Genomic DNA, 25,223 nt, shown 5'->3' with positions numbered 1-25,223 from the left:
TATTCATTCATAAAAAATGTAATTCCTGGCCGTGTTTTAAAATTAACGAAATCATACTGAGAGGTAAAGCTTCTGTACACCTGGCGTTTTGAAACCTGCCTGCGTCCAGCGTTCTTTCATTTCTGCTGTCACGTGACACGATCCGCCCGAGTAACTCGGGTTTTGTTAGGGTGAGATTTGAAACACAGCCCTGGTTTAATAAAACCAAACTTAGAATTACGGGAATCGTCTTATTTTTCAAAACGACGTCGTCGAGACACGTGTTCCACAACAAGTTTAAATTATTTAGGTGAAGTATTTAGAATTTTACCGCCCATTCGTGGTTCTCGTTTGGTTTTTGCAAAAAAAGCAAATGGCTGCCGCGTGTTTTGCTCGCAACCGGAGGTGATTCAATCGCACGAAGCTCGGAAAGTAGGCTAGCTAGGACATTTATTTTAACCAGGGAGTAAGATTATGTTCCGAGGAACATTCGAGGCGCGTCTCATCGATGTAGGTATTCTAAAAAGAAAGTTATCAACAGAAGTTTACGTGAAAGTAAGGCTTTCACTGTACGATGTTTTGATTTCACCTATGCTCGTATAAAGAAAACTACGATAGCTAGAAAGTTCTAATTCGCAGCGAATGATCGCGCTCTGAATTTAGACGCACGGTTAAAATTTCATCGCTCCAGCTAGTCTAGAACTCGTTATATTCGCGAAAACAGGTTTTGGGACTCTGCTCGGAAATTAACAAGCCCGACCAAGTTCAATCGTTCGCCCGTGGATATTCAAGACCGCTGGAGTGCATTCATTGATTGTGGTCGTGAAAACAACATCATAGGAACATGTGTGTGCAGTGAAACCGCGTCAGCTCATCTCAATCGAGACTCATCGATCAACAGGGAGGGTGTCCCGAGCACAAGTGGATGGATATACTTCAAAGAGCTGCCGCTCGCTCGGAATTAGAAAACCATTAAGCTATCCAATTGTCGGGAAAGGGTGTCGCACCAGGTAGGAGTGTTTGTGTGTCAAATTTCTTCGAGATAGCAAACGCAAAAGTTGTTTTATCGACCTAATAAAACCGCTCGGAGAACTCGGCTCATTTCTGGTGTTTTTTCTGTTTTTTTTTGTTGTTTTTTTTTAGTGAAAAAAGATGACTCTTCAGATTACCATTTCTTTTAGGTAATTGAGAAGTTGCATTAAAGAAACGGCCTGCACAGTAAATACAAATGGTTCTATTGCGATTATTTCATAATTGAACCAGAAAAGCACATTAATTTTGGCATGTTTTTTTTTTTTTTTTTATTATTTATCAATACTGCCAGCCCAATATAGGGCCAAGGCAGGAGTGGGGTGATACAGTGTCACACATGCACATTATAAACACAACAGTTCTAAACAAAAAGCAATCTTAGCACCGAAAATTAATATCACTTAGTCAAAGAAGAGAAACAATACAGTAACCAAATGTAATACTAGTAATAACAATAACAGTATAGCAGTAAATGTAACAGCAGTAATAAAAAATAAAGACAGTAAAATAATTTCATAAGAGCAATAAAAGCAATCTCGGCACTGAAAAATATTATCTACGGCTTTTTCGAAAGAACAGAGTGAATCAATATCGACAACATCCCCGGGAAGGCTGTTCCACAAATCAATTGTATGCACAAAAAAAGATTGTTTATAGCTATTTATTCGAGCTTTAATAGGGGCTACGGTCTTTGAGTGATGCAAGCGTTCCGAGTAAAAACTTTTTGGTTTTAAGTAAACGGAGCCATCAATTTTTATTGAAAATCTGAAAGAACAGCTTCAACCGTTGGCTCTCTCTTCTGTTTGACAGAGGGCTTATATTGGCTCTCCTTTTAAGTTCGGTCACAGACGTAGTTCGTCTGAAATCTGAAAAAACTATACGCACAGCTAGCGACTGAATATCTTCGAGTTCTCTGACCAGAGAGCTCTGCCATGGGCTCCACACTGCAGACGCGTATTCTAACACAGGTCTAGTAATTGTCTTATACGCAAGAATTTTAACGGAAGGGGGAGTTTTACCCAGCGTTCTCTTCAGGTACCACAATTTGTTAGTTGCCCGCTTTTTAACATACTCCACATGCCTTTTCCACCCGAGGTCAGAAGACAAAATCACTCCTAAATATTTGTAACTATCCACTTCAGTCAATACTACGCCAGCAACCTCATAGCTAAAGTTTAAGACAGTTCTTTTTGTTGTTATGTGCATGTACTGAGTTTTGCTAATATTAATCTTCATGTTATTTTCACGACACCAAGACGCAATGTTAGCCAGTGCTTTACTCACTTTTATCTGGTCTTGTATTTCAACAACGGGACTGCAAATGACGCAGTCGTCGGCAAACATTCTTAGCTTAATTGGGACATCTTCATTGGATGGGAACAAACTGTTAACGTAAGTTAAAAAAAGTAGGGGCCCTAAGACAGAACCTTGGGGCACCCCAGAATGAACATCTAACAGCCCTGAGTAAGTACCATTTATATCCACAAATTGTTGACGGTTTGAAAGATATGCATTGATCCACTTAGTCAAAGAAAAGGGAACTCCGAGATCTATTAATGTCTTAATCAGTCTGCGGTGAGGTACCCGGTCGAATGCCTTCGACAGGTCGATGAAAACTGCATCAACCTGCGTACGGTTGTTAACGTAAGTGGCTAATTCATGGTAAAATTCAATCAACTGGGTTACCGTTGACAGGCCCCTGCGGAAACCATGTTGGTTGGGGTTTAGAACATTATGCATTTCTAAGAAAGAAACGAGTTTCTAAGAAAGAAACGAAACAAGGGCGTGGGGTTTTGTAGTGTCTGAGAATAAAGAGGCACTGCAGACAAGAAGACTGTGTCCTCGGTGTTGCTTGCCCACCCCCGTAAGATGTGGAGACACACTTCATTGAAAACCTACGTGATTTACTAAGACAGGGCTTTCTGCAGAACCCCGTAGGGGGCTGTGCAGAGAATACAGGTCGACATCAAGCCTTCAGAATTCACAGGTACCATTCGACAAGAATGCTGTAGCTGGACCTGAAACAAGCCGACGTGGGAAAGTACGGAAGCCGAGAAAACAAATGTGTCGGCCAAGCCGCAGCAAGGACGTCCCAGCACGACTGCGGACAGCGTTAACCTGGCTGTGCAAATTGACCACCGTAACGCAGACTGGACGTCCCTCGGAGACAAATGGCAAATGGCGGAGACAAATGGCTTTCAGACAGAAACAACGCCTGCGTTCAAATTTTGGCCGTCAAGGGAAAAGGGACGTAGCTTGAGGGTTCAAACTGAACAGGTAGCAAGCTAGAAGGTTACTCGTGCTTCAGTTTAGCTCATCTTGCGCCAGAAAGTGCAGAAGGGGACAAAATAGAAAGTGCGGGGCCAGTTGTACTGTAGGGGCATGTCTACAAAAAGCTCCGTAGGGTTGTGTGGAGGCCCTCTTGCAGCACAGATGTGTATTTGTCCTCACCGTCTCTGGAAAAGACGACCATAACACAGAAGGAACGTCCCTCGGAGACAAAAGGCAGACTTTTTGTATTCCGCAGTAACCATGCCTGCGTTCAAATTTTGGCCGTCAAGGGAAAAGGGACGTAGCTTGAGGGTTCAAACTGAACAGATAGCAACCTAGAAGGTTACTCGTGCTTCACTTTAGCTCATCTTGCGCCAGAAAGTGCAGAAGGGGACAAAATAGAAAGTGTCGGGCCAGTTGTACTGTAGGGGCATGTCTGCAAAAAGCTCTGTAGGGTTGTGTGGAGGCCCTCTTGCAGCACATATGTGTATTTGTCCCTTCCCCAACAATTTGATAGTTGTACGTACCTATAATGGTTTTCTAATTACGAGCGAGCGGCAGCTCTTTGAAGTCTTGCTCGCGCTCTGGTGAGCCTTCAAACGACTAGCCGCTCCGCCGAGCGCGCGCCGCACGAGATGAATGAATTAAAATAATCTCGCGCGCATAGCGAACGTTCCTTTTACCCGAGGGAGCGCTTCAGAACAAAAAAGCAAATTGTGGTAGCAAATGATGAAGCGCTGAGCAATATCGAACCCGAAAATTAGTGCTTTCCTCTGGAAAGTCGCATCAGTGCTCGTAGAGTAAACTATCGACTCGATCCGAGGTAAACTACAGTCGTCGGGTCTTCTACGGAACGCGTGCTCACGTTTGACACCAACATCGCGGCTCGGAAACGAAAATTCAGCCTCGGAGGTCCGAACACAGGTTCGGAAATTAGAATTGGCCGCCATGACCATGCCCACGGTAAAAGCGTCGTAGCTTCGCGAAAGCTTTTATTTCACACGTTCAAAGTGGTGTCCATAGAGTCTAGAAAGAACAAGGAACACATCGGTGCTAGCGGCGATGAGATACGACCAGTATTAATGAAGGAAGTGTCTATTCTGCCGGCAGCCGGCAGAATAACCGGCGGGGGAAAAAGTGCCGGCAGTAGTCGCCTATTGGGTCTCGTATAAAACGGATTGTAAACGCGCCTCTTCCGAGCTGTGGATTAGCTCAGTGGGTAAGATGTGCGCTTCGTACACAGCAGGATCTTAGTTCAATCCCCCGAGAAAATTTGTTTTTTTTTTTGTCTTCGGACTTTTGTTTTTTGTTGAGGTATTAGGCGATATTTACGGCATCTCTCTTTTAGAATTAACACTACAAAAAGAACACGCAAAAAAAACAAAAAAAAAAACAAACAGAAAAAACACCAGAAATCAGCCGAGTTCTCCGAGCGGTTTTAATAGGTCGATAAAACAACTTTTGCGTTTGCTATCTCGAAGAAATTTGACACACAAGCAGTCCTACCTGGTGCGAGACCCTTCCCCAACAATTTGATAGTTGTACCTATAATTGTTTTCTAATTACGAGCGGGGGCGGCAGCTCTTTGAAGAATATCAATCCACTCGTGCTCGGGAGACCGTCCCTGTTGATCGAAAAGTCTCGATTGAGATGAGCTGACACGGTTTCACTGCACACACATGTTCCTATGATGTTCTTTTCACGACCACGATCGATGAATGCACTCCAGCGGTCTTGAATATTCACGGGTGAACGATTGAACTGGGTCGGGGTTTTTAATCTCCAAGCAGAGTTCCAAAAACCTGTTTTCGCGAGTATAACGAGTTCTAGACGAGCTGGAGCGATGAAAATTTAACAGTGCGTCTAAATTCAGAGCGCGATCATTCGCTGCGAATTAGAACCTTCCAACTATCGTAGTTTTCTTTATACGAGCGTATGCCAAATCACAACACCACAGAATGAAGCCTTACACGTAAACTTTTTATTCGTAACTTTCTTATTAGATTAGCTACATCGATGAGACGCGCCTAGAATGTTCCTCGGAACATCCCACTCGCCTGGTTAAAATAAATGACCCAGCTAGCACTTGTGGATTGATATACTTGAATACAAAGTACAGAGATACAAAAAAAGAAGAGAAAACGCAAGTTCAAAGGCTGTATAGATAATACAACGCCGCTGACAGCGTCTTGCAATAAGCGCAACAGAGAACGTTAAAATAATGCATGTGCTCGCTTTTGGGCGAGCACACACATAAAAAAACACATTTCTTTTTTTTTTTTTTTCACGATTACCACAGGAAAAAGTCAAATTTCTGAATAATACTGATAAGGTACTTACTTTGTTTCCGCAGGTGTGCACAGCAGGGGCCTCTTTGTCCGTTTAACCTCAGATTGTTATATTATATTAAAAACGCAACACCAGGTAATCCGTAAAATGGGAGAGCGGAACAGGGGAAAATTGTAATGTAATAGCTCACAACAAAGTTGGGAGGAGTGGAAGTAGTGGGCAAGAGGAAAATTAAAACACCATGCAAAGAGTTGCACATGAAACAAACGCTCGATCGACTACAAAACATTGTCAGATATAAATCTGCGATGAGGTAGGCTGTTTCATTCTGTTATGGTTCTGGGAAAAGAGTATTTAAATGCATTTGTAAGCAGATCAAGACCCTATGGCGTCGGGAAGTATTTAAATTCTTTTTTTATATTTGGTTTCTATTCATTTACACTGCAGGCCATTTCCCATCCCCAAGCAGGGTGCGACGAGAAGGAACAAAAAAAATAACAGTAAACCGACAAATCTGGTACACTGGAGATCACAAAAAGAAAGAAGAAAAAACACAAGTTCAAAGGCTATGTATAGATATAATAGAACGCCGCTCATAGCGTCTTGCAATAAGCTCAAACATAAGAAAGAAGAATTTATGTCCTCGCTCTTTTTTTTTTTCACGATTACCACGGGAAAAAATCAAATCTCTGAACAAACTGATAAGGGACTTACTTCGTTTCCGCAGGTGTGCACAGCAGGGGCTTCGTCCTCACCAGCAAAACACAAAACAACAGATTTCTCCGTTTTAACCTCACGTTTTATTAGGCTTGACGTCAAACTTTATTAGGCCGACAATGCAAGTTTCCGGACGAGAGCTGTCTCGATGAAAACACACTTGTTCCTATTCAGTGAATTCGCACGAGCTAACACGATTTCATAAAAACACTTTTTGCTTGGAGCAAGTTCTCAGTTGCCATTCAAGCGGTCTTGATTAAGCACAGGTCATCCGCAGCTGAAGGAGGTCACTTGAAACGGAGGGCCAGCCGTGCAACTCGCTCTTGCGCTGCACAAAAAGACAACCTTTAGCGCCCTACATTAAAGATGCACCGAACGTTCTTACGCCATACACATATATTTTTTCTTTTCTTTCGTGCGTCAGAGGCCGGCTTCCTAGCTCGGCGCCGCCGATTCCGTGTTTCGCGTGAAAAGAACAAAAGAATTCGTGCAAGAAGTCGGCTCCAACGGTCGCCCAACAGACAAAGGGGCTGTAGCAGACGACAGAGGTTCGGGGAAAGCTCACGCCACTAGCAAAGCCTGGCCTGGCGCTGCTGCCCGCCCGCCGAAACCGCTCCTCCTTTCCCTCCTTCGGGAGACGCTAGTATCTTTTTTTTTCGGCTTCTTGTCGGCTGCGTTCTTGGCGCCCGACTTGATTGACAGCCTCTGTCTCGCGGTCTGCTTTAATCTCTTCTTCCCTGCCTTGCAGCGGGGACTGCTCCTCTTTGTGCAATAGCTACTCTGGGGCGTTTTTCTTTTTGCTATTCTTTGCTTTAAAAGCTCTTTCCCTGCGTCTAGCAAACACACACACTTCTTTCGCGGCACCGTTAATGAACACCGTCTGCGTTTAGAAACTTACAAACGAACAGCCCCGAACTCGATTACCGAAGCGCCGATGAAATTAATCAGCGCGCCCAGCGAAAACCCAACACGCTCGAACGCTGATTTTACGATGCAAGATAATAAAAAAAACGTACTTGGACACTACCAACCCAATTACAGCAACAAATTAAGAAATACGAGGAAAACAATATTGCGCAATCCTTAATCGGACGTTCGAATCGCGGCTGACTTCGTTTTATCAGTTAAAAAAAATAATAAACGTAGGTAGACACGCTGAACTTCGCGTATAGCCACTCTAACACATACCGTTTTAAAGCCAACAGTTTATTTACTATTTCGTGCCAACTGAGAAATCGACACGAGCTCAAAAGACGAATTTTGCCTAACGAAAACTGCCCAAACGCCTAGGATGTGCAGGTCACGCTTGCATAATTGTGGAATGCCTTTTTCCCACCCTATTATAGTTTGATCGCTCACTCCTCTCTTTTTCCGAGGCAGTATTCCATCATTTCGCGATGGAATACGCGCTTCAAAGCTTAATACACTTTATCCCAGTCGAAAATTCTCATTAGATTCCAATTACAGTTTCCAATTGGTACCAGTTAGGTTTTCGGACAACCAATAGGTCACTGTAATGGGAACCAACGGGAACCATTTGAAACCCATTAAGTTTCCAACTGGAAAATTTTTTCCAACTGGTGAGACCCATTGGCCAGTGTACTTCCAATTGGAACCCACTAAAACCGATTGGTTCCAATTAAAACCAGTTAGAATTCCAATTGGATCTAATGATAATTTTTAGCTGGGATATCTTTGCAGAGCATGGACCTATCAAAAAAAAGCACTTGCATCAAACATGCATCGGTAATTCTTGCTCGCGCTCTGGTAAACAGCCTTAAAAAAAAAAAAAAAAAAGAAGACCAGCCGCTCCGCCGAGAATTCAATTCATCTTGCGCGCCTATATCACGCTCAATATAGTAGATCCCATTAAAAGCCTTCTTTGCCGACACTCGGAAAAGCGTGCAGAATCACGCACGCTCCGAAAAGAACATTTCCATCTACCAACCGCCGAGCACAACAAACGCTCTTCTAATCTCCTCGCAAAACGCACGCGCTCACACAAACGACTTTGGGCAAAAACAAAGATCATGAAATGATCTTTGTTTTTATTCCCAGCGTCATGTACACGCATTTCTTGCGTGGAACAACGAATGAATAACTGCTATCTGCGTTTAATTCGATCTAGAAATCCCGTCGCGCCCGTTTGTTTACTTTCTGCCTTCCAGGTTAGACAACCTTCCTTCAAAAAATCCTAAAAAATCACCAATTCGTGCTAGAAGTGCCTGCCTCGGACGATAGGTAGCGAACAATTAGCGCCTTAGTTTGCGATTAAATAAGCTTCTGTACGCGTTTAAATAAAACTTGAAAGCACGCCGCCCGTCACGCGCGATGCCGGCGTTCGCTTTTCCAGGAGGGTTAAACACACTGCTCCTTTTTTCTTTAAGTTGAAAAAAGGTAATAATAAAAGTAGATAGAGATTCTTAATTTCGTGTGCCGTTAGACAAACGTGTGCGCTAAGAGCACAGAAAAAGAGACTGTTCTAAAGGTAGTAGTTCACTTTTATTTTTAATTTTTGCCTGATCTTAGACGATCGGATCGCGGCTCGAGCGCGCTTTCCGGACTCAACCGCTTCACTAACCCAAGAAAAAATAGTTGTACGCATATCGAAGTATATATTTTCCGAAAGCTAATGAACTTGTCCAATAGGTGTAAAAATTATTTGATTTTAAACGGAATTATTCTTCTTCATATTTCGATCTAACCAGCCAAACTAGTTTTCGGGTGCTCTGGGTGGCTGGTCGATTTAAGTTAAAAAAAGGTAATAATAAAAGTAGATAGAGATTCTTAATTTCGTGTGCCGTTAGACAAACGTGTGCGCTAAGAGCACAGAAAAAGAGACTGTTCTGAAGGTAGTAGTTCACTTTTATTTTTAATTTTTGCCTGATCTTAGACGATCGGATCGCGGCTCGAGCGCGCTCCGGACTCAACCGCTTCACTCTCTAACCCAAGAAAAAATAGTTGTACGCATATCGAAGTATATATTTTCCGAAAGCTAATGAACTTGTCCAATAGGTGTAAAAATTATTTGATTTTAAACGGAATTATTCTTCTTCAGATTTCGATCTAACCAGCCAAACTAGTTTTCGGGTGCTCTGGGTGGCTGGTCGATTTAAGTTAAAAAAAGGTAATAATAAAAGTAGATAGAGATTCTTAATTTCGTGTGCCGTTAGGGAAACGTGTGCGCTTAGAGCACAGAATAATAAGATTCTTGTGAAGCGAGTAGTTCGTTTTCATTTTTAATTTTTGCCTGATCTTAGACGATCGAATCGCGGCTCGAGCGCGCTCCGGACTCTCCCGCTAAAAATCGGACTCTCCCGATAAAAATCAAAGCTAGAAGCAGACAAAGAACGCACCCGACAAGAAGCAACGCCAAAGAAAGATAACGGATACAGTCTCAAAGAGCTAAGTGGGTCAGGGGGCCCAGGCAAGGGGTGGCCCTAGGGTGCCTCAATGTCCTTCTGTTTAGGGTGATGCCACCCTTTGTAGTACCTGATGCGGACAGCACGCGCTCACGGGCAAAATACAAAGAAATCGACGAAAACAAAATGTCGCCATAGCACAGTCAGCGCCACAAGCGCGTGCAGGGACGCGCTCTTTCACCTGCTTCTCAACAAAAAATAAACGTGTGTGACAAAATGGCGACATGCCACCACCCTAAGCAAAGCGCGCATGAAGGCACCCTAGGTGGCCCGGCGTGCGCGTTCTAAGCGGAGTCGAGTTAGAAAAAAGATTTCAGCGCGTGGTTCACCAAATGCAAAGGTAGAAATATGACATTTTCTAAAAATGCCTGGCACTTCGTTCTCTTCTACAGCACGAGCCGCGACGTTCGGCAACCGCTTCGAGGATCTGACCGGCTGTGTCCCGGTATCGACCACCTGAACCGGGAGCTACGCACGGTGCGAAGGGAACAGCGGAGGCACGAGCATCTACGCCACCCCGTCCCTGGACTGAGTGGCTACACAAGCGAGGAAACGAGCCTCGTCACGACATATGCCGGGGAATCTCTAGGCCTCGTAGAACTTTCTGTCTCCCGACCCTTCTCTTACCAACCCCGGACGAGCCTGTGACAATGTGCGACAGACATTGCTAATTGTTCTGTACAGAAGAGAACGAAGTGAGATGACAATTTCGTGTGCCGCTAAAAAAACGTGCGCGCCAAGAGCACAGAAAAACAAGTTAAAAAATGTAATAATAAACGGAGATAGAGATTCTTAATTTCGTGTGCCGTTAGAGAAACGTGTGCGCTAAGAGCACAGAATAATAAGATTCTTGTGAAGCGAGTAGTTCATTTTAATTTTTAATTTTTGCCTGATCTTAGACGATCGAATCGCGGCTCGCTCGCGCTCCGGACTTTCCCGCTTCACCTGCTTCACTCTCTAACGCAACGAGAAATACTTTTACGCATATCGAAGTATATATTTTCCGAAAGCTAATGAAATTCTCCAATAGGTGTGAAAAGCACTTGGTTTTAAACGAATTATTCTTCTTTTTTTGCTGAAAAACTCAAATCACTTTCGTTTGGCAAATAATCAAAAACTCGAAATTAAAGGATAGTATAATGGACGTACACTTACCCCAATGTGTCGAACGAAAGGAGGCCCTTTGACGAAGGCAGGAAGCGTGAGGCGACGTTCGGGGTCCGAAGAAGAAGAAGACCGATTTCGGAACAAAGAACAAAGAAGGAGCTGGACACTGGCGACTACGCGACTGCTCCCAAGCACAACGGAAACCACACTGGGGCCGGCCTCTGGGAACAAAGGAAAGCGGAGGAGGATGAGCGAGGAGGAGAGGGAAAGAGAAGGAAAAAAGTCGGGAAGGGGATCGCGCCGCCTGGTGGAGGGCAGACACACCACTCGCATCGGGTATTTTTTTCTTTATTATTTTGTTTATTTTTTGCACTATTTATTAAGGGAAGCATTCTCGTTGATCTCCCTTCATTAATACTGGTCGTATCTCATCACCGCTAGCACCGATGTGTTCCTTGGTCTTTCTAGACTCTATGGACACCACTTTGAACGTGTGAAATAAAAGTTTTCGCGATGCTACGACGCTTTTACCGTGGGCATGGTCATGGCGGCCATTTCTCCTTTTAGAAACCTTTGTTCGGACCTCCGAGGCTGAATTTTCGTTTCCGAGACGCGATGTTGGTGTCAAACGTGAGCAGGCGTTTCGTAGAACACCCGACGACTGTACTTTACCTCTGATCGAGTTGATTTTTTACTGTACGAGCACTGATGCGACTTTCCACAGGAAAGCACTAATTTTCGGGTTCGATATTGCTCAGCCCTCCTCCCTCGTACGTTTTCTGAGAAAACTGTTTTTGTTTCTTGTTTAGCAACGGCCAGCGCACCTTTCGAAAGTTATTAGAAAACTTTATCTGCTCTGGATTTTAAATAAAGACACACCTGGGTCCTGTAGCCGAAAGATTTTTTTTTCTAAGCTTTGGAACCTCCTTTCGTAAAGGTATGCCTACTGAAATTTGAGGCCTCTGGTACCTTGCTACCTGTGAAGTTTCAACCCTCTGGATCCATCCGTTTTTCTCTGACGGCCAAAATTTGAATGCAGGCCTGTCTTAGTAAATCACGTTCAGGGGCTCTGGAAGCGGGGGGGGGCAGGGTGGGCTTGAGCCCCTCCTGTCCTCAGGACCGAGCTGCCGAGCCCCCCCTCCCCCTCCCTCTTTTTTTTCTTTTTTTTTAGTTTGTGTGTTTGCAGGTTATCTGGTATGGGCCTTCGGCCTATTTCCTGTACCTCCGTCTCTCCTGAGCCGAAATAAATGAAATGACTCTTTATACATGCTGACCTACCGCCCTCCTCACCTCCGCCAAGCACAAAAAGCACCGGGGCGACGGAGAGGCTTGCTTGAAAAGTCAAAACCAGAAGAAAATGACAGGCAGGACTCATGAGCCTGATTGACAACCAGTTTAGAGCGAGCAAAGAGGAGACAGCGAAATGAATGGATTCCGACAAGACGACGTCGGCCAGCGTTTGTCTGCTTCCCCCGTGTGGAAGCAAGAAGCCCAGAAGATGCATGGTGCTTCTGGCCCGCGGACAAAACAGGCAGGCGCTTAAAGGCCATCATTAGGAAAAGGGGGAGGGGGGGGGTCTGGTGAGCTTGAGTGGGGATTCGGGAGTGCTTAGAAAAGGCGAAAGTCTACGAGCTCCCAAATTTGACAAGGCGCCTTTGATGGCGAAAGCTTTGCGCGCATGCGGCGTCGTGCCCGCAGGGTGGTGAGGCATGAGGCGACACATGTTTACAAACTAAGGACAACACAACACGAAGTCTGAAACACAGCTATTATCCTTCAGTACTCTCCTTTTGTGATGCCCCCCAACTTGTATTGACGCCAGGAGTCCGAAGCGATCACGGTCGATGTACTTGATCCTGAGGTACATACCGATGTATGCAACCTCTGCTTCCAGTTAAGACATCCGATGGCCCAACTTGCTGTGTTTGAGACTCCGTGTTGTGTTGTCCTTTTTTCCCCCGAGTTTCGGGGTTTTGTCTAAAACTTTTAACACTTGTTTGTCTACGTCTGCGTTAATACATCATGCTTCCCCGAGAATCCCTAAATGAAGGAAGGTTTTCATTTTTAGACATAGCCAATTTGGCATAGGCACAGCTGCGGTTGACATGTAACAGTTGGTATAGGAAAGAAAAAATAAAGAACACATGGTGCGGCTGATTTCAGTGGTTATCCAATCATTGTATGAGTTGTCAGTGAAGCTTCTTACTGTTATTTTACTGAACCATTGTTTTAATTTGTTTTCCATGGATATGTGCGTGAATATGCGAACGCGGTGCATTAATATGTTTTCATTCAAATGTGGCAATTAATGTCAACCTGAAACCAACCTAACCTTGAGGATTTCGGAGATGTCGAGCCCCCCCTCTAAAGAAAGACTTCCGGAGCCTCTGGTCACGTTTGTTTTGATTAAAGTGTGTCTCCACATGTTACGGGGTGTGGGCTCTGTAGGGTTGTGTGGAGTCCCTCTTGCAGCACAGATGTGCATTTGTCCTCACCGTCTCTGGAAAAGACGACCATAACTCAGAATGAACGTCCCTCGGAGAAGAAAGGCACACTTTTGGTTTGGCGCAGAAACAACGCCCGCGTTCAGATGTTGGCCGTCAAGTGAAAACGGACTTAGCTTGAGGGTTCAAACTGCTCAGATAGCAACCTAGAAGGTTACTCGTGCTTCAGTCGAGCTCATCTTGCACCAGAAAAAGCACAAGGGGGGAAAATAGGAGTGTGGGAGCGGTTGTACTGTGGCGGCATGTCTAGAAAAAGCTCAAAAGTGATTTGTGGAGTCCCTCTTGCGGCACAGATCTGTATTTGTCCTCACCGTCTCTGGGAAAGACCACCTTAACAAAAGAATGGACGTGAAAGTGAGGCAAAGGGCGTAGTTTTGCTTCGAGGTAGAAACAGCGCCTGCGTTCAGATGTTGGCCGTCAAGTGAAAACGGACTTAGCTTGAGGGTTCAAACTGAACAGATAGCAAGCTAGAAGGTTACTCGTGCTTCAGTCGAGCTCATCTTGCACCAGAAAAAGCACAAGGGGGCAAAATAAAGAGTGTGGGGCCAGTTGTACTCTAGGGGCATGTATACAAAAAGCTCTGCAGGAACAAACCTTTTCCTGAGGTGGACAGCAGGGGCCTGAAGACATAAATAAAAAAGAAGTGGCTCATTTAACGAGTCTTCACTGCGCCAGAAAAACAAGAATCAGCTCATTTCTTTTTGAGACCTCAGACTTTATTAGGCCAAGAATACAATTTTTCAGACGAGCTGTCTCAATGTAAAAACACACTTCCTTATTAGTACCCTTTTGACACACAAACAGTCCTACCTGGTGCGAGACCCTTCCCCAACAATTTGATAGTTGTACGTACCTATAATGGTTTTCTAATTACGAGCGAGCGGCAGCTCTTTGAAGTCTTGCTCGCGCTCTGGTGAGCCTTCAAAGGACCAGCCGCTCCGCCGAAGGCGCGCGCCGCACGAGATGAATGAATTAAAATAATCGCGCGCGCATAGCGAACGTTCCTTTTACCCGAGGGAGCGCTTCAGAACAAAAAAGCAAATTGTGGTAGCAAATGATGAAGCCGTGAGCAATATCGAACACGAAAATGACTGCTTTCGTGCGGGAAGTCGCATCAGTGCTCCTACAGTAAACTATCGACTCGATCCGAGGCAAACTACAGTCGTCGGGTCTTCTACGGAACGCGTGCTCACGTTTGACACCAACATCGCGGCTCGGAAACGAAAATTCAGCCTCGGAGGTCCGAACACAGGCTCGGAAAGTACAATTGGCCGCCATGACCATGCCCACGGTAAAAGCGTCGTAGCATCGCGAAACCTTTTATTACACACGTTCAAAGTGGTGTCCGTAGAGTCTAGAAAGACCAAGGAACGCATCGGTGCTAGCGGTGACGAGATACGACCAGTATTAATGAAGCGAGATCGAAGAAAGGATCGGTGCCTAAAGTGAGGAAAGCGAATGGCTGGCTTCGATGTGAAAACTTTCAAACGCCGTTTATTTCGCGAAACTCGCATCACACAAGAAAAGAAATCGGTCTCTGTCCAGTCCAGGGGCGGCTGGGAACAAGTGTCCCCCATTTGATATCGTAAATTCAAGGTCGTAATATAGATTTCAGAAATTCAATATTTTCAATGGTAAAACAAAAGGCACCAGGTGGCGGGATTTACCGACCGGTCGGAATTGCTCAGCCGCACTCATGGATCCATTCATTCGAAACGGGTCATCTATCTATTCATTCATAAAAAATTTCATTCCTGGCCGTGTTTTAAAATTAACGAAATCATACTGCGAGGTAAAGCTTCTGTACACCTGGCGTTTTGAAACCTGCCTGCGTCCAGCGTTCTTTCATTTCTGCTGTCACGTGACACGATCCGCCCGAGTAACTCGGGTTTATTAGGGTGAGATTTGAAACACAGCCCTGGTTTAATAAAACCAAACTTAGAATTACGGGAATCGTCTTATTTTTGAAAACGACGTCGTCGAGACCCGTGTTCCACAACAAGTTTAAATTATTTAGGTCAAGTATTTAGAAATTTACCGCCCATTCGTGGTTCTGGTTTGGTTTTTGCAAAAAAAAGCAAATGGCTGCCGCGTGTTTTGCTCGCAACCGGAGGTGATTCAATCGCACGAAGCTCGGAAAGTAGGCTAGCTAGGACATTTATTTTAACCAGGGAGTAAGATTATGTTCCGAGGAACATTCGAGGCGCGTCTCATCGATGTAGGTATTCTAAAAAGAAAGTTATCAACCGAAGTTTACGTGTAAGTAAGGCTTTCACTGTACGATGTTTTGATTTCACATATGCTCGTATAAAGAAAACTACGATAGCTAGAAAGTTCTAATTCGCAGCGAATGATCGCGCTCTGAATTTAGACGCACTGTTAAAATTTCATCGCTCCAGCTAGTCTAGAACTCGTTATATTCGCGAAAACAGGTTTTGGGACTCTGCTCGGAAATTAACAAGCCCGACCAAGTTCAATCGTTCGCCTGTGGATATTCAAGACCGCTGGAGTGCATTCATCGATTGTGGTCGTGAAAACAACATCATAGGAACATGTGTGTGCAGTGAAACCGTGTCAGCTCATCTCAATCGAGACTCATCGATCAACAGGGAGGGTGTCCCGAGCACAAGTGGATGGATATACTTCAAAGAGCTGCAGCTCGCTCGGAATTAGAAAACCATTAAGCTATCCGATTGTCGGGAAAGGGTGTCGCACCAGGTAGGAGTGTTTGTGTGTCAAATTTCTTCGAGATAGCAAACGCAAAAGTTGTTTTATCGACCTAATAAAAGCACTGTCAGTACTCGGCTGATTTCTGGTGTTTTTTCTGTATTTTTTTGTTGTTTTTTTTAGTGAAAAAAGATGACTCTTCAGATTACCATTTCTTTTAGGTAATTGAGAAGTTGCATTAAAGAAACCGCCTGCACAGTAAATACAAATGGTTCTATTGCGATTATTTCATAATTGAACCAGAAAAGCACATTAATTTTGGCATGTTTTTTTTTTTTTTTATTATTTATCAATACTGCCAGCCCAATATAGGGCCAAGGCAGGAGTGGGGTGATACAGTGTCACACATGCACATTATAAACACAACAGTTCTAAACAAAAAGCAATCTTGGCACCGAAAATTAATATCTACGACATATTCGAAAGAAGAGAAACAATACAGTAACCAAATGTAATACTAGTAATAACAATAACAGTATAGCAGTAAATGTAACAGCAGTAATAAAAAATAAAGACAGTAAAATAATTTCATAAGAGCAATAAAAGCAATCTCGGCACTGAAAAATATTATCTACGGCTTTTTCGAAAGAACAGAGTGAATCAATATCGACAACATCCCCGGGAAGGCTGTTCCACAAATCAATTGTATGCACAAAAAAAGATTGTTTATAGCTATTTATTCGAGCTTTAATAGGGGGCTACGGTCTTTGAGTGATGCAAGCGTTCCGAGTAAAAACTTTTTGGTTTTAAGTAAACGGAGCCATCAATTTTTATACAGTTCTTGAAAATCTGAAAGAACAGCTTCAACCGTTGGCTCTCTCTTCTGTTTGACAGAGGGCTTATATTGGCTCTCCTTTTAAGTTCGGTCACAGACGTAGTTCGTCTGAAATCTGAAAAAACTATACGCACAGCTAGCGACTGAATATCTTCGAGTTCTCTGACCAGAGAGCTCTGCCATGGGCTCCACACTGCAGACGCGTATTCTAACACAGGTCTAATAATTGTCTTATACGCAAGAATTTTAACGGAAGGGGGAGTTTTACCCAGCGTTCTCTTCAGGTACCACAATTTGTTAGTTGCCCGCTCTTTAACATACTCCACATGCCTTTTCCACCCGAGGTCAGAAGACAAAATCACTCCTAAATATTTGTAACTATCCACTTCAGTCAATACTACGCCAGCAACCTCATAGCTAAAGTTTAAGACAGTTCTTTTTGTTGTTATGTGCATGTACTGAGTTTTGCTAATATTAATCTTCATGTTATTTTCACGACACCAAGACGCAATGTTAGCCAGTGCTTTACTCACTTTTGTCTGGTCTTGTATTTCAACAACGGGACTGTAAATGACGCAGTCGTCGGCAAACATTCTTAGCTTAATTGGGACATCTTCATTGGATGGGAACAAACTGTTAACGTAAGTTAAAAAAAGTAGGGGCCCTAAGACAGAACCTTGGGGCACCCCAGAATGAACATCTAACAGCCCTGAGTAAGTACCATTTATATCCACAAATTGTTGACGGTTTGAAAGATATGCATTGATCCACTTAGTCAAAGAAAAGGGAACTCCGAGATCTATTAATGTCTTAATCAGTCTGCGGTGAGGTACCCGGTCGAATGCCTTCGACAGGTCGATGAAAACTGCATCAACCTGCGTACGGTTGTTAACGTAAGTGGCTAATTCATGGTAAAATTCAATCAACTGGGTTACCGTTGACAGGCCACTGCGGAAACCATGTTGGTTGGGGTTTAGAACATTATGCATTTCTAAGAAAGAAACGAGTTGTTTGGTTATGATATGTTCTAGTAATTTACAGGCCGTGCAAGTCATGGAGATGGGACGATTCATGGAGATGGGACGATGGGACGAAGAGTGCTAGAGCGACGATTCATTTTTGATACGAGTGCTTGCTTTCCTCCTGTAATGAACGAGCCCAGGTTGGTTAACACAGCTGGTGTCAAAGTTTATGTACGAACGCAAAAGCTGAAGGTAGTCCTGATTTTTCGAGCCTTTGAACAGTGGCGTGGGGTTTTGTAGTGTCTGAGAATAAAGAGGCACTGCAGACAAGAAGACTGTGTCCTCGGTGTTGCTTGCCCACCCCCGTAAGATGTGGAGACACACTTCATTGAAAACCTACGTGATTTACTAAGACAGGGCTTTCTGCAGAACCCCGTAGGGGGCTGTGCAGAGAATACAGGTCGACATCAAGCCTTCAGAATTCACAGGTACCATTCGACAAGAATGCTGTAGCTGGACTTGAAACAAGCCGACGTGGGAAAGTACGGAAGCCGAGAAAACAAATGTGTCGGCCAAGCCGCAGCAAGGACGTCCCAGCACGACTGCAGACAGCGTTATCCTGGCTGTGCAAAGTGACCACCGTAACACAGAATGGACGTCCCTCGGAGACAAATGGCAGACTTTTGCTTTCAGACAGAAACAACGCCTGCGTTCAAATTTTGGCCGTCAAGGGAAAAGGGACGTAGCTTGAGGGTTCAAACTGAACAGGTAGCAAGCTAGAAGGTTACTCGTGCTTCAGTTTAGCTCATCTTGCGCCAGAAAGTGCAGAAGGGGACAGAATAGAAAGTGTGGGGCCAGTTGTACTGTAGGGGCATGTCTACAAAAAGCTCCGTAGGGTTGTGTGGAGGCCCTCTTGCAGCACAGATGTGTATTTGTCCTCACCGTCTCTGGAAAAGACGACCATAACACAGAATGAACGTCCCTCGGAGACAAAAGGCAGACTTTTTGTATTCCGCAGTAACCATGCCTGCGTTCAAATTTTGGCCGTCGAGGGAAGAGGGACGTAGCTTGAGGGTTCAAACTGAACAGATAGCAACCTAGAAGGTTACTCGTGCTTCACTTTAGCTCATCTTGCGCCAGAAAGTGCAGAAGGGGACAAAATAGAAAGTGTCGGGCCAGTTGTACTGTAGGGGCATGTCTGCAAAAAGCTCTGTAGGGTTGTGTGGAGGCCCTCTTGCAGCACATATGTGTATTTGTCCCTTCCCAACAAGTTGATAGTTGTACGTACCTATAATGGTTTTCTAATTACGAGCGAGCGGCAGCTCTTTGAAGTCTTGCTCGCGCTCTGGTGAGCCTTCAAACGACTAGCGGCTCCGCCGAGCGCGCGCCGCACGAGATGAATGAATTAAAATAATCTCGCGCGCATAGCGAACGTTCCTTTTACCCGAGGGAGCGCTTCAGAACAAAAAAGCAAATTGTGGTAGCAAATGGTGAAGCGGTGAGCAATATCGAACCTGAAAATGACTGCTTTCGTGCGGGAAGTCGCATCAGTGCTCGTAGATTAAACTATCGACTCGATCCGAGGCAAACTACAGTCGTCGGGTCTTCTACGGAACGCGTGCTCACGTTTGACACCAACATCGCGGCTCGGAAACGAAAATTCAGTCTCGGAGGTCCGAACACATGTTCGGAAAGTACAATTGGCCGCCATGACCATGCCCACGGCAAGAGCGTCGTAGCATCGCGAAACCTTTTATTACACACGTTCAAAGTGGTGTCCGTAGAGTCTAGAAAGACCAAGGAACACATCGGTGCTAGCGGTGACGAGATACGACGAGTATTAATGAAGCGAGATCGAAGAAAGGATCGGTGCCTAAAGTGAGGAATGCGAATGGCTGGCTTCGATCCGAAAACTTTCAAACGTCGTTTATTTCGCGAAACTTGAGATGAGCTGACACGGTTTCACTGCACACACATTTTCATATGATGTTGTTTTCACGACCACAATCGATGAATGCACTCCAGCGGTCTTGAATATTCACGGGTGAACGATTGAACTTGGTCGGGGTTTTTAATCTCCAAGCAGATTCCCAAAAACCTGTTTTCGCGAGTATAACGAGTTCTAGACGAGCTGGAGCGATGAAAATTTAACAGTGCGTCTAAATTCAGAGCGCGATCATTCGCTGCGAATTAGAACCTTCTAACTATCGTAGTTTTCTTTATACGAGCATATGCCAAATCACAACACCACAGAATGAAGCCTTACACGTAAACTTTTTATTCGTAACTTTCTTATTAGATTAGCTACATCGATGAGACGCGCCTAGAATGTTCCTCGGAACATCCCACTCGCCTGGTTAAAATAAATGACCCAGCTAGCACTTGTGGATTGATATACTTGAATACAAAGTACAGAGATACAAAAAAAGAAGAGAAAACGCAAGTTCAAAGGCTGTATAGATAATACAACGCCGCTGACAGCGTCTTGCAATAAGCGCAACAGAGAACGTTAAAAGAATGCATGTGCTCGCTTTTGGGCGAGCACACACATAAAAAAACACATTTCTTTTTTTTTTTCACGATTACCACAGGAAAAAGTCAAACTTCTGAATAATACTGATAAGGTACTTACTTTGTTTCCGCAGGTGTGCACAGCAGGGGCCTCTTTGTCCGTTTAACCTCAGATTGTTATATTATATTAAAAACGCAACACCAGGTAATCCGTAAAATGGGAGAGCGGAACAGGGGAAAATTGTAATGTAATAGCTCACAACAAAGTTGGGAGGAGTGGAAGTAGTGGGCAAGAGGAAAATTAAAACACCATGCAAAGAGTTGCACATGAAACAAACGCTCGATCGACTACAAAACATTGTCAGATATAAATCTGCGATGAGGTAGGCTGTTTCATTCTGTTATGGTTCTGGGAAAAGAGTATTTAAATGCATTTGTAAGCAGATCAAGACCCTATGGCGTCGGGAAGTATTTAAATTCTTTTTTTATATTTGGTTTCTATTCATTTACACTGCAGGCCATTTCCAATCCCCAAGCAGGGTGCGACGAGAAGGAACAAAAAAAATAACAGTAAACCGACAAATCTGGTACACTGGAGATCACAAAAAGAAAGAAGAAAAAACACAAGTTCAAAGGCTATGTATAGATATAATAGAACGCCGCTCATAGCGTCTTGCAATAAGCTCAAACATAAGAAAGAAGAATTTATGTCCTCGCTCTTTTTTTTTTTCACGATTACCACGGGAAAAAATCAAATCTCTGAACAAACTGATAAGGTACTTACTTCGTTTCCGCAGGTGTGCACAGCAGGGGCTTCGTCCTCACAAGCAAAATACAAAACAACAGATTTCTCCGTTTTAACCTCACGTTTTATTAGGCTTGACGTCAAACTTTATTAGGCCGACAATGCAAGTTTCCGGACGAGCTGTCTCGATGAAAACACACTTGTTCCTATTCAGTGAATTCGCACGAGCTAACACGATTTCATAAAAACACTTTTTGCTTGGAGCAAGTTCTCAGTTGCCATTCAAGCGGTCTTGATTAAGCACAGGTCATCCGCAGCTGAGGGAGGTCACTTGAAACGGAGGGCCAGCCGTGCAACTCGCTCTTGCGCTGCACAAAAAGACAATCTTTAGCGCCCTACATTAAAGATGCACCGAACGTTCTTACGCCATACACATATCTTTTTTTCTTTTCTTCCGTGCGTCAGAGAGTGATGAAACGTTTGAGTTCGTAGAGGCCGGCTTCCTAGCTCCGCGCCGCCGCCAATTCCGTGTTTGATAAAAAAAAAACTGCTCCGACTTTACTCAACAAGATTAACAATTTAATCAAACGTTTCGTCTCCCATCCGGGAAACATCGTCAGTGAAACCTACAAGCAGGAATGAGGGGAAAAAAACTCGATTCCGTGTTTCGCGTGAAAAGAACAAAAGAATTCGTGCAAGAAGTCGGCTCCAACGGTCGCCCATGCACGCTGTGCGGGTTCAGACATTGCCTTCTTTGCTTTAGCTCACTTCTCTTCACCAACTTTCTTTCGCGGCACATTTTTCACGTACCGGGGTCCCCCTCGAAAGAAAGCCCACCAGGAAAACCTAAGTAATCAAAACTTGGCCAAGCAGTCATTGAGTTAGAGAGGGATTTTTATAGCAGCGTATGATTTAAACAAGAATGTCGACGCGTTTCAGTTTAGAAATATCTGCAGCGACGTGGGGACGGCAACACACGACGTCGCACGAAGCTCAAAAAGTAACTCCCGCCGCGCAAAAACGTGGTTTTGTTTCACAGCATGACGGCATGTTTGGCATCCGATACACTAGAGACGAGATTTTTGAGACGACGAGTACACGAAACGCGAGACGTCGGGAAAAATCATGCAAGACCAAATAGACGATTGATACAGGGTACTTTGTGTCGGGTGGCGTCTTGTGCGACCTAGCTTACACAATTACGGTTCTCAGTTTAGTTTCGTTATTGAAAGGCGACCAAAATTGCTTCTTTGGCGCAGATTAGCCATATTTCGGTGAAATGTAGCAGGATGTAGCAAGGTTAGCCCCTTGGTGCAGTTTGGCGCAATTATCACATCACTGGTATTCCATCATTTCGCGATGGAATACGCGCTTCAAAATACACTTTATATCTTTGCCGAGCATGGACCTATCAAAAAAAGAACTTGCATCAAACACGCATAGGTAATTCTTGCTCGCGCTCTGGTAAAGAGCCTTCAAAAAAACGACCAGCCGCTCCGCCTATGTGCGCCTATATCAATATAGTAGATCCCATTAAAAGCCTTCTTTGCCGACACTCGAAAAAGCGTGCAGAATCTCTCCGAGAACAACATTTCCATCTACCAACCGCCGAGCACAACATAATCTCCTCGCAAAACGCACGCGCTCACACAAACAACGACTTTGGGCAAAGAACAAGGAAATGAGCAAATACCTTCTCGAGTTACGGTAATCCGACCTTCTTCCGTTCTCGGCTCCTTCTGAAAGTGAGCCCGGGCCCAGACAGAACACGCACAGCAACAGCCAGGCGCCGTTGAGGCGAGGGTGACTCATCCTTGCTCCGACAAAAACATCACGTGACCTGGAGTGAGAAAACACACAGAACCCAAACCGAAACCCTGGATCATGATGATGATACCTTCTCCAAACCCCTAACGGTCAAAACCCGCGCAAAAATGTCGACGCACGTCGTAACGGTACCCAGGGTGCTATTACGTTCTGTGTCGACCTTTTTCAACTAGAGCCTAGAATTACAACTCTTTAATTAAAACCGACCGAATCTAAAAACAAAAATATCTATTGTACCCTTTGTTGAAATGACAACACTTTTCTTTTCTATTCCAGAAATCCTCTCTCTGCCGCTAGTCCCTACCTCAGTCGCCCAACTTCACAAACGGCCGCCCAAATCCACGTCTGTGTGTGCGCTTCGTTGCGAGTCAAGAGAAGAGGGTGCGCGGGCGAGCTGGTGAATGTTAACAACGTTGAAATAGCCCGAGACTGGGGTAGAGAAGAAGCTTGAAATAGTAGAAGGGACAGAAAATGTCTATTTTCTGTCCCTTCTACGATTTGATGCTTCTACCCCAGTCTCGGGTGATTTCAAAACGGCCGTGCCCCGTCTCAACGTGGACGCTTCCGTGAACGTGTGTGTGTGTGTGCACTTTCCTGGTGAACTTTGGATTACTCTGGACTTTGGATAACATCTGGACCGCTAGACACCATGCAAGGAAAGGTATTTGAGAATGCTTCTATCTCTCTCTCTCGTGGTTTGAATAGGAGTCCGGACTATAAAGCGCTCGGCCGCGCTTCGAAATCTCTTCTTCGCGTAACAAATATTGATTAAAAAAAAAAGTATTCGCTTCTAAAATTTCTCTTATTCCCAGCGTCATGTACACGCATTTCTTGCGTGGAACAACGAATGAATAACTGCTATGTGCGTTTAATTCGATCTAGAAATCCCGTCGCGCCCGTTTGTTTACTATCTGCCTTCCAGGTTAGACAACGTTCCTTCAAAAAATCCTAAAAAATCACCAATTCGTGCTAGAAGTGCGTGCCTCGGACGAGAGGTAGCGAACATTAAGAGCCTTAGTTTGCGATTAAATAAGCTTCTGCACGCGCCTAATTAATACTCAAAGTCGCGCTTTCCCACACGGCCAATGCATGAATTTCGCTCTAAACGTGCCTCCCCTGCTCCTTCAAAAAATCACAAAAAATCACCAATTCGTGCTACAAGTCCCTGCTTCGGGCGAGAGTTAGCGAACAATTAGCGCCTTATTTTACGATTAAATAAGCTTCTGCACGCGCCTAATTAATACTCAAAGTCGCGCTTTCCCACACGGCCAATGCATGAATTTCGCTCTAAACGTGCCTCCCCTGCTCCTTCAAAAAATCACAAAAAATCACCAATTCGTGCTACAAGTCCCTGCTTCGGGCGAGAGTTAGCGAACAATTAGCGCCTTATTTTACGATTAAATAAGCTTCTGCACGCGCCTAATTAATACTCAAAGTCGCGCTTTCCCACACGGCCAATGCATGAATTTCGCTCTAAACGTGCCTCCCCTGCTGCTTCAAAAAATCACAAAAAATCACCAATTCGTGCTACAAGTCCCTGCTTCGGGCGAGAGTTAGCGAACAATTAGCGCCTTATTTTACGATTAAATAAGCTTCTGCACGCGCCTAATTAATACTCAAAGTCGCGCTTTCCCACACGGCCAATGCATGAATTTCGCTCTAAACGTGCCTCCCCTGCTGCTTCAAAAAATCACAAAAAATCACCAATTCGTGCTACAAGTCCCTGCTTCGGGCGAGAGTTAGCGAACAATTAGCGCCTTATTTTACGATTAAATAAGCTTCTGTACGCGCCTAATTAATACTCAAAGTCGCGCTTTCCCACACGGCCAATGCATGAATTTCGCTCTAAACGTGCCTCCCCTGCTCCTTCAAAAAATCACAAAAAATCACCAATTTGCGCTACAAGTCCCTGCTTCGGGCGAGAGTTAGCGAACAATTAGCGCCTTATTTTACGATTAAATAAGCTTCTGCACGCGCCTAATTAATACTCAAAGTCGCGCTTTCCCACACGGCCAATGCATGAATTTCGCTCTAAACGTGCCTCCCCTGCTGCTTCAAAAAATCACAAAAAATCACCAATTCGTGCTACAAGTCCCTGCTTCGGGCGAGAGTTAGCGAACAATTAGCGCCTTATTTTACGATTAAATAAGCTTCTGCACGCGCATAATTAATACTCAAAGTCGCGCTTTCCCACACGGCCAATGCATGAATTTCGCTCTAAACGTGCCTCCCCTGCTGCTTCAAAAAATCACAAAAAATCACCAATTCATGCTACAAGTCCCTGCTTCGGGCGAGAGTTAGCGAACAATTAGCGCCTTATTTTACGATTAAATAAGCTTCTGTACGCGCCTAATT

At 44.5% G+C, this 25,223-nt stretch overlaps 3 long non-coding RNA genes across 5 annotated transcripts in view; 1 reads left to right on the top strand and 2 right to left on the bottom strand.

The window, feature by feature from the left end:
* The window catches only part of LOC121834394, a 169,817-nt gene that overhangs the window by 108,466 nt on the left and 36,128 nt on the right, over positions 1 to 25,223 (top strand). For both annotated transcript variants that reach the window (XR_006077180.1, XR_006077179.1), the window contains one exon: positions 23,145 to 23,529. This is a non-coding gene — a long non-coding RNA (uncharacterized LOC121834394). The remainder of the gene's footprint in view (positions 1 to 23,144; positions 23,530 to 25,223) is intronic.
* Positions 6,349 to 11,104, bottom strand: LOC121834388. The gene is made up of 2 exons (XR_006077164.1): positions 10,866 to 11,104; positions 6,349 to 6,616 (listed from the first exon to the last, which is right to left on the bottom strand). It is a non-coding gene; the product is annotated as an uncharacterized LOC121834388 (long non-coding RNA).
* LOC121834393 lies at positions 21,144 to 23,150 on the bottom strand. 2 transcript variants are annotated; one of them, XR_006077178.1, is made up of 2 exons: positions 22,735 to 23,150; positions 21,144 to 21,409 (listed from the first exon to the last, which is right to left on the bottom strand). It is a non-coding gene; the product is annotated as an uncharacterized LOC121834393 (long non-coding RNA). The 2 variants fall into 2 exon arrangements; XR_006077177.1 differs by lacking the exon at positions 22,735 to 23,150 and adding an exon at positions 21,467 to 21,557.

Source organism: Ixodes scapularis, unplaced genomic scaffold (genome assembly GCF_016920785.2).
Source record: "Ixodes scapularis isolate PalLabHiFi unplaced genomic scaffold, ASM1692078v2 ptg001131l_1___fragment_1__unscaffolded, whole genome shotgun sequence".
NCBI lineage: Eukaryota > Metazoa > Arthropoda > Arachnida > Ixodida > Ixodidae > Ixodes > Ixodes scapularis.
The sequence above is the reverse complement of the archived record's forward strand: the minus strand, read 5'-3'. Positions and strand labels throughout refer to the sequence as shown.